The 8,978-nt window shown below is 42.5% G+C and overlaps 8 non-coding genes and 3 pseudogenes across 8 annotated transcripts; all 11 read right to left on the bottom strand.

Annotated features, from left to right (window-relative positions):
- Window positions 1–122: 122 nt before the first annotated feature.
- LOC123088758 (U6 spliceosomal RNA) lies at window positions 123–225 on the bottom strand. Its single transcript, XR_006442067.1, has one exon. It is a non-coding gene; the product is annotated as a U6 spliceosomal RNA (small nuclear RNA).
- A 1,049-nt stretch (window positions 226–1,274) lies between these two features.
- On the bottom strand, window positions 1,275–1,390 carry LOC123088853 (uncharacterized; annotated as a pseudogene).
- A 360-nt stretch (window positions 1,391–1,750) lies between these two features.
- On the bottom strand, window positions 1,751–1,853 carry LOC123088778 (U6 spliceosomal RNA). The gene has a single exon (XR_006442086.1). It is a non-coding gene; the product is annotated as a U6 spliceosomal RNA (small nuclear RNA).
- Window positions 1,854–2,904: 1,051 nt separating this feature from the next.
- Window positions 2,905–2,984, bottom strand: LOC123088848 (uncharacterized; annotated as a pseudogene).
- A 396-nt stretch (window positions 2,985–3,380) lies between these two features.
- Window positions 3,381–3,483, bottom strand: LOC123088726 (U6 spliceosomal RNA). Its single transcript, XR_006442036.1, has one exon. It is a non-coding gene; the product is annotated as a U6 spliceosomal RNA (small nuclear RNA).
- A 647-nt stretch (window positions 3,484–4,130) lies between these two features.
- Window positions 4,131–4,234, bottom strand: LOC123088815 (U6 spliceosomal RNA). The gene has a single exon (XR_006442121.1). It is a non-coding gene; the product is annotated as a U6 spliceosomal RNA (small nuclear RNA).
- A 370-nt stretch (window positions 4,235–4,604) lies between these two features.
- Window positions 4,605–4,707, bottom strand: LOC123088757 (U6 spliceosomal RNA). The gene has a single exon (XR_006442066.1). It is a non-coding gene; the product is annotated as a U6 spliceosomal RNA (small nuclear RNA).
- A 1,049-nt stretch (window positions 4,708–5,756) lies between these two features.
- On the bottom strand, window positions 5,757–5,872 carry LOC123088852 (uncharacterized; annotated as a pseudogene).
- Window positions 5,873–6,232: 360 nt separating this feature from the next.
- LOC123088775 (U6 spliceosomal RNA) lies at window positions 6,233–6,335 on the bottom strand. Its single transcript, XR_006442083.1, has one exon. It is a non-coding gene; the product is annotated as a U6 spliceosomal RNA (small nuclear RNA).
- A 1,051-nt stretch (window positions 6,336–7,386) lies between these two features.
- LOC123088814 (U6 spliceosomal RNA) lies at window positions 7,387–7,490 on the bottom strand. Its single transcript, XR_006442120.1, has one exon. It is a non-coding gene; the product is annotated as a U6 spliceosomal RNA (small nuclear RNA).
- Window positions 7,491–7,860: 370 nt separating this feature from the next.
- Window positions 7,861–7,963, bottom strand: LOC123088756 (U6 spliceosomal RNA). The gene has a single exon (XR_006442065.1). It is a non-coding gene; the product is annotated as a U6 spliceosomal RNA (small nuclear RNA).
- Window positions 7,964–8,978: the final 1,015 nt, after the last annotated feature.

The raw sequence follows: 8,978 nt of genomic DNA, 5'->3' as shown, positions 1-8,978 counted from the left end.
TTTAGGAATAACCTCGTTGTGCTCTTCTGATAGAGAAAGGAAACTAAAGGGCCTTTCTGTACGAATAGCTGCACATGCAAGTGCAAGAAAAAAGGCTCCAGGGACTTGCGCGGAAATCTCAAAAAAATTTGGACCATTTCTCGATTTGTGCGTGTCATCCTTGCGCAGGGGCCATGCTAATCTTCTCTGTATCGTTCCAATTTTATCGGATGTCCCCTCAGGGACGATGCTAGCTGCAGCGCTCTTCCTTATAAACCAGACCATCTCTCCCCGGCTGGCCGACGTGGGACTAAACAAACGAACGTTTGTGTTGCCCATGGCTGTGTCTAGCCATACCTAGATTCCATCAGGCGCATGGCAGGCCGCTAGTTGCAAGCCAGATCTCTCTTGATGTGGCCCAAATTAATGAAAGATCATAACATGCCCTCGTGTTTTTTGTTAGGGAATAACGAACGATGCTTGGACACAACAAAATACTATAGTTGTTGACGTGCGTGGGGGGAGGGCACATGCACGTTTAAGAAAGGAGGGATCAACAAAACCTTTTGGTTGTTCACAATTTATGAATGGTGGATTATGCAAATCAAAACTTTTTTAAAAGCAAACTTGTGCGTGAAGGAGCTTAGACGATATCAAGTTATTGCCACAAGTACATATTGCAAAGACCATAGTGCCAAAAGGTTCATGCTAAGATGGCTTACCGTGTCTTTGGTGTGACTAGATATATAAAATGGTATGCAACATATATAATTTTCTACATAAAGATTGAGATTTCACCGGTTGACCTATGTAATTCATCGACCACTGGTTATTGTACACTAAAGACAAAAAGGTTTGAAGATGAGATTCTTTCGAGTGTACCACAATCCAGCCTAGTGTCCGAGAGAGTTTTCTCACAAGTCTTAGATGAGTTTGTTAGGTGGTAACATAAACAAATTAGACTAATGAAACATATTTTTTGAGTTATGACCGAATCACAGTTGATGGTAAGGAACAAAGACAATAAAAAATTGAAGGAACACACTACATGTGGGAGGACTGAAACGGAAGACTAATCCATAAACGTGTGATAATAGATTAAAAAGATAAAAGTTACTCCAGAAAGGTTATATCTGCAATAACAAAGAAGAGAAAGCGTGTGGATCAAAATTTAAAAAGGCAGTATTGAGGACCTCTCTGATAGAGAAAGTAAACTAAAGGGCCTTTCGGTACAAATAGCTGCACACGCAAGTGCAAGAAACAAGGCTCCAGTGATTTGCACGGAAAATCTCAAATAAAATTTGGATCATTTCTCGATTTGTGCGTGTCATCCTTGCGCAGCGGCCATGCTAATCTTCTTTGTATCGTTCCAGGGATGATGCTAGCTGCGGCGCTCTGCCTTATAAAGCAGTCCGACTTTTCCCGGCTGGCCGATGTGGGACTAAACAAACGAGCGTTTGTTTTGCCCAGGTCCTTTCCATAGGGCGCGTGGCAGGCCGCCAGTTGCAAGCCGGATCTCTCTTGATGTAGCCCAAATTAATGGAAGAGCATAATGGGCCCTTATGTTTTTTGTTAGGGAATAACAAACGATGCTTTACACAAAAAAATACTATAGTTGTTGCCGCACTTGGGGGGAGGGCACATGCACGTCTAGGAATAACCTCGTTGTGCTCTTCTGATAGAGAAAGGAAACTAACGGGCCTTTCTGTACGAATAGCTGCACATGCAAGTGCAAGAAAAAAGGCTCCAGGGACTTGCGCGGAAATCTCAAAAAAAATTGGACCATTTCTCGATTTGTGCGTGTCATCCTTGCGCAGGGGCCATGCTAATCTTCTCTCTATCATTCCAATTTTATCGGATGTCCCCTAAGGGACGATGCTAGCTGCAGCGCTCTTCCTTATAAACCAGACCTTCTCTCCCCGGCTGGCCGACGTGGGACTAAACAAACGAACGTTTGTATTGCCCATGGCTGTGTCTAGCCATACCTAGATTCCATCGGGCGCGTGGCAGGCCGCTAGTTGCAAGCCAGATCTCTCTTGATGTGGCCCAAATTAATGAAAGAGCATAACATGCCCTCGTGTTTTTTGTTAGGGAATAACGAACGATGCTTGGACACAACAAAATACTATAGTTGTTGCCCCGCGTGGGGGGAGGGCAAATGCACGTTTAGGAAAGGAGGGATCAACAAAACCTTTTGGTTGTTCACAATTTATGAATGGTGGATTATGCAAATCAAAACTTTTTTAAAAGCAAACTTGTGCATGAAGGAGCTTAGACGATATCAAGTTATTGCCACAAGTACATATTGCAAAGACCATAGTGCCAAAAGGTTCATGCTAAGCTGGCTTACCGTGTCTTCGGTGTGACTAGATATATAAAATGGTATGCAACATATATAATTTTCTACATAAAGATTGAGATTTCACCGGTTGACCTATGTAATTCATCGACCACTGGTTATTGTACACTAAAGACAAAAAAGGTTTGAAGATGAGATTCTTTCGAGTGTACCACAATCCAGCCTAGTGTCCGAGAGAGTTTTCTCACAAGTCTTAGATGAGTTTGTTAGGTGGTAACATAAACAAATTAGACTAATGAAACATATTTTTTTGCGTTATGACCGAATCACAGTTGATGGTAAGGAACAAAGACAATAAAAAATTGAAGGAACACACTACATGTGGGAGGACTGAAACGGAAGACTAATCCATAAACGTGTGATAATAGATTAAAAAGATAAAAGTTACTCCAGAAAGGTTATATCTGCAATAACAAAGAAGAGAAAGCGTGTGGATCAAAATTTAAAAAGGCAGTATTGAGGACCTCTCTGATAGAGAAAGTAAACTAAAGGGCCTTTCGGTACGAATAGTTGCACACGCAAGTGCAAGAAACAAGGCTCCAGTGATTTGCGCGGAAAATATCAAATAAAATTTGGACCATTTCTCGATTTGTGTGTGTCATCCTTGCGCAAGGGCCATGCTAATCTTCTTTGTATCGTTCCAGGGACGATGCTAGCTGCGGCGCTCTGCCTTATAAACTAGTCCGACTCTCCCCGGCTGGCCGATGTGGGACTAAACAAACGAGCGTTTGTTTTGCCCAGGGCCTTTCCATAGGGCGCGTGGCAGGCCGCCAGTTGCAAGCCGGATCTCTCTTGATGTGGCCCAAATTAATGGAAGAGCATAATGGGCCCTTGTGTTTTTTGTTAGGGAATAACAAACGATGCTTGACACAAAAAAATACTATAGTTGTTGCCGCACGTGGGGGGAGGGCACATGCACGTTTAGGAATAACCTCATTGTGCTCTTCTGATAGAGAAAGGAAACTAAAGGGCCTTTCTGTACGAATAGCTGCACATGCAAGTGCAAGAAAAAAGGCTCCAGGGACTTGCGCGGAAATCTCAAAAAAATTTGGACCATTTCTCGATTTGTGCGTGTCATCCTTGCGCAGGGGCCATGCTAATCTTCTCTGTATCGTTCCAATTTTATCGGATGTCCCCGAAGGGACGATATCAAGTTATTGCCACAAGTACATATTGCAAAGACCATAGTGCCAAAAGGTTCATGCTAAGCTGGCTTACCGTGTCTTTGGTGTGACTAGATATATAAAATGGTATGCAACATATATAATTTTCTACATAAAGATTGAGATTTCACCGGTTGACCTATGTAATTCATCGACCACTGGTTATTGTACACTAAAGACAAAAAGGTTTGAAGATGAGATTCTTTCGAGTGTACCACAATCCAGCCTAGTGTCCGAGAGAGTTTTCTCACAAGTCTTAGATGAGTTTGTTAGGTGGTAACATAAACAAATTAGACTAATGAAACATATTTTTTTGAGTTATGACCGAATCACAGTTGATGGTAAGGAACAAAGACAATAAAAAATTGAAGGAACACACTACATGTGGGAGGACTGAAACGGAAGACTAATCCATAAACATGTGATAATAGATTAAAAAGATAAAAGTTACTCCAGAAAGGTTATATCTGCAATAACAAAGAAGAGAAAGCGTGTGAATCAAAATTTAAAAAGGCAGTATTGAGGACCTCTCTGATAGAGAAAGTAAACTAAAGGGCCTTTCGATACGAATAGCTGCACACGCAAGTGCAAGAAACAAGGCTCCAGTGATTTGCACGGAAAATCTCAAATAAAATTTGGATCATTTCTCGATTTGTGCGTGTCATCCTTGCGCAGGGGCCATGCTAATCTTCTTTGTATCGTTCCAGGGATGATGCTAGCTGCGGCGCTCTGCCTTATAAACCAGTCCGACTCTCCCCGGCTGGCCGATGTGGGACTAAACAAACGAGCGTTTGTTTTGCCCAGGGCCTTTCCATAGGGCGCGTGGCAGGCCGCCAGTTGCAAGCCGGATCTCTCTTGATGTGGCCCAAATTAATGGAAGAGCATAATGGGCCCTTGTGTTTTTGTTAGGGAATAACAAACGATGCTTGACACAAAAAATACTATATTTGTTGCCGCACGTGGGGGGAGGGCACATGCACGTTTAGGAATAACCTCGTTGTGCTCTTCTGATAGAGAAAGGAAACTAAAGGGCCTTTCTGTACGAATAGCTGCACATGCAAGTGCAAGAAAAAAGGCTCCAGGGACTTGCGCGGAAATCTCAAAAAAATTTGGACCATTTCTCGATTTGTGCGTGTCATCCTTGCGCAGGGGCCATGCTAATCTTCTCTGTATCGTTCCAATTTTATCGGATGTCCCCTCAGGGACGATGCTAGCTGCAGCGCTCTTCCTTATAAACCAGACCATCTCTCCCCGGCTGGCCGACGTGGGACTAAACAAACGAACGTTTGTGTTGCCCATGGCTGTGTCTAGCCATACCTAGATTCCATCAGGCGCATGGCAGGCCGCTAGTTGCAAGCCAGATCTCTCTTGATGTGGCCCAAATTAATGAAAGATCATAACATGCCCTCGTGTTTTTTGTTAGGGAATAACGAACGATGCTTGGACACAACAAAATACTATAGTTGTTGACGTGCGTGGGGGGAGGGCACATGCACGTTTAAGAAAGGAGGGATCAACAAAACCTTTTGGTTGTTCACAATTTATGAATGGTGGATTATGCAAATCAAAACTTTTTTAAAAGCAAACTTGTGCGTGAAGGAGCTTAGACGATATCAAGTTATTGCCACAAGTACATATTGCAAAGACCATAGTGCCAAAAGGTTCATGCTAAGATGGCTTACCGTGTCTTTGGTGTGACTAGATATATAAAATGGTATGCAACATATATAATTTTCTACATAAAGATTGAGATTTCACCGGTTGACCTATGTAATTCATCGACCACTGGTTATTGTACACTAAAGACAAAAAGGTTTGAAGATGAGATTCTTTCGAGTGTACCACAATCCAGCCTAGTGTCCGAGAGAGTTTTCTCACAAGTCTTAGATGAGTTTGTTAGGTGGTAACATAAACAAATTAGACTAATGAAACATATTTTTTGAGTTATGACCGAATCACAGTTGATGGTAAGGAACAAAGACAATAAAAAATTGAAGGAACACACTACATGTGGGAGGACTGAAACGGAAGACTAATCCATAAACGTGTGATAATAGATTAAAAAGATAAAAGTTACTCCAGAAAGGTTATATCTGCAATAACAAAGAAGAGAAAGCGTGTGGATCAAAATTTAAAAAGGCAGTATTGAGGACCTCTCTGATAGAGAAAGTAAACTAAAGGGCCTTTCGGTACAAATAGCTGCACACGCAAGTGCAAGAAACAAGGCTCCAGTGATTTGCACGGAAAATCTCAAATAAAATTTGGATCATTTCTCGATTTGTGCGTGTCATCCTTGCGCAGCGGCCATGCTAATCTTCTTTGTATCGTTCCAGGGATGATGCTAGCTGCGGCGCTCTGCCTTATAAAGCAGTCCGACTTTTCCCGGCTGGCCGATGTGGGACTAAACAAACGAGCGTTTGTTTTGCCCAGGTCCTTTCCATAGGGCGCGTGGCAGGCCGCCAGTTGCAAGCCGGATCTCTCTTGATGTAGCCCAAATTAATGGAAGAGCATAATGGGCCCTTATGTTTTTTGTTAGGGAATAACAAACGATGCTTTACACAAAAAAATACTATAGTTGTTGCCGCACTTGGGGGGAGGGCACATGCACGTCTAGGAATAACCTCGTTGTGCTCTTCTGATAGAGAAAGGAAACTAACGGGCCTTTCTGTACGAATAGCTGCACATGCAAGTGCAAGAAAAAAGGCTCCAGGGACTTGCGCGGAAATCTCAAAAAAATTTGGACCATTTCTCGATTTGTGCGTGTCATCCTTGCGCAGGGGCCATGCTAATCTTCTCTCTATCATTCCAATTTTATCGGATGTCCCCTAAGGGACGATGCTAGCTGCAGCGCTCTTCCTTATAAACCAGACCTTCTCTCCCCGGCTGGCCGACGTGGGACTAAACAAACGAACGTTTGTGTTGCCCATGGCTGTGTCTAGCCATACCTAGATTCCATCGGGCGCGTGGCAGGCCGCTAGTTGCAAGCCAGATCTCTCTTGATGTGGCCCAAATTAATGAAAGAGCATAACATGCCCTCGTGTTTTTTGTTAGGGAATAACGAACGATGCTTGGACACAACAAAATACTATAGTTGTTGCCCCGCGTGGGGGGAGGGCACATGCACGTTTAGGAAAGGAGGGATCAACAAAACCTTTTGGTTGTTCACAATTTATGAATGGTGGATTATGCAAATCAAAACTTTTTTAAAAGCAAACTTGTGCATGAAGGAGCTTAGACGATATCAAGTTATTGCCACAAGTACATATTGCATAGACCATAGTGCCAAAAGGTTCATGCTAAGCTGGCTTACCGTGTCTTCGGTGTGACTAGATATATAAAATGGTATGCAACATATATAATTTTCTACATAAAGATTGAGATTTCACCGGTTGACCTATGTAATTCATCGACCACTGGTTATTGTACACTAAAGACAAAAAAGGTTTGAAGATGAGATTCTTTCGAGTGTACCACAATCCAGCCTAGTGTCCGAGAGAGTTTTCTCACAAGTCTTAGATGAGTTTGTTAGGTGGTAACATAAACAAATTAGACTAATGAAACATATTTTTTTGCGTTATGACCGAATCACAGTTGATGGTAAGGAACAAAGACAATAAAAAATTGAAGGAACACACTACATGTGGGAGGACTGAAACGGAAGACTAATCCATAAACGTGTGATAATAGATTAAAAAGATAAAAGTTACTCCAGAAATGTTATATCTGCAATAACAAAGAAGAGAAAGCGTGTGGATCAAAATTTAAAAAGGCAGTATTGAGGACCTCTCTGATAGAGAAAGTAAACTAAAGGGCCTTTCGGTACGAATAGCTGCACACGCAAGTGCAAGAAACAAGGCTCCAGTGATTTGCACGGAAAATCTCAAATAAAATTTGGATCATTTCTCGATTTGTGCGTGTCATCCTTGCGCAGGGGCCATGCTAATCTTCTTTGTATCGTTCCAGGGATGATGCTAGCTGCGGCGCTCTGCCTTATAAACCAGTCCGACTCTCCCCGGCTGGCCGATGTGGGACTAAACAAACGAGCGTTTGTTTTGCCCAGGGCCTTTCCATAGGGCGCGTGGCAGGCCGCCAGTTGCAAGCCGGATCTCTCTTGATGTGGCCCAAATTAATGGAAGAGCATAATGGGCCCTTGTGTTTTTGTTAGGGAATAACAAACGATGCTTGACACAAAAAATACTATATTTGTTGCCGCACGTGGGGGGAGGGCACATGCACGTTTAGGAATAACCTCGTTGTGCTCTTCTGATAGAGAAAGGAAACTAAAGGGCCTTTCTGTACGAATAGCTGCACATGCAAGTGCAAGAAAAAAGGCTCCAGGGACTTGCGCGGAAATCTCAAAAAAATTTGGACCATTTCTCGATTTGTGCGTGTCATCCTTGCGCAGGGGCCATGCTAATCTTCTCTGTATCGTTCCAATTTTATCGGATGTCCCCTCAGGGACGATGCTAGCTGCAGCGCTCTTCCTTATAAACCAGACCATCTCTCCCCGGCTGGCCGACGTGGGACTAAACAAACGAACGTTTGTGTTGCCCATGGCTGTGTCTAGCCATACCTAGATTCCATCAGGCGCATGGCAGGCCGCTAGTTGCAAGCCAGATCTCTCTTGATGTGGCCCAAATTAATGAAAGATCATAACATGCCCTCGTGTTTTTTGTTAGGGAATAACGAACGATGCTTGGACACAACAAAATACTATAGTTGTTGCCGTGCGTGGGGGGAGGGCACATGCACGTTTAAGAAAGGAGGGATCAACAAAACCTTTTGGTTGTTCACAATTTATGAATGGTGGATTATGCAAATCAAAACTTTTTTAAAAGCAAACTTGTGCGTGAAGGAGCTTAGACGATATCAAGTTATTGCCACAAGTACATATTGCAAAGACCATAGTGCCAAAAGGTTCATGCTAAGCTGGCTTACCGTGTCTTTGGTGTGACTAGATATATAAAATGGTATGCAACATATATAATTTTCTACATAAAGATTGAGATTTCACCGGTTGACCTATGTAATTCATCGACCACTGGTTATTGTACACTAAAGACAAAAAGGTTTGAAGATGAGATTCTTTCGAGTGTACCACAATCCAGCCTAGTGTCCGAGAGAGTTTTCTCACAAGTCTTAGATGAGTTTGTTAGGTGGTAACATAAACAAATTAGACTAATGAAACATATTTTTTGAGTTATGACCGAATCACAGTTGATGGTAAGGAACAAAGACAATAAAAAATTGAAGGAACACACTACATGTGGGAGGACTGAAACGGAAGACTAATCCATAAACGTGTGATAATAGATTAAAAAGATAAAAGTTACTCCAGAAAGGTTATATCTGCAATAACAAAGAAGAGAAAGCGTGTGGATCAAAATTTAAAAAGGCAGTATTGAGGACCTCTCTGATAGAGAAAGTAAACTAAAGGGCCTTTCGGTACAAATAGCTGCACACGCAAGTGCAAGAAA

The sequence above is a fragment of the Triticum aestivum genome, chromosome 4A (genome assembly GCF_018294505.1).
Source record: "Triticum aestivum cultivar Chinese Spring chromosome 4A, IWGSC CS RefSeq v2.1, whole genome shotgun sequence".
NCBI lineage: Eukaryota > Viridiplantae > Streptophyta > Magnoliopsida > Poales > Poaceae > Triticum > Triticum aestivum.
The sequence above is the reverse complement of the archived record's forward strand: the minus strand, read 5'-3'. Positions and strand labels throughout refer to the sequence as shown.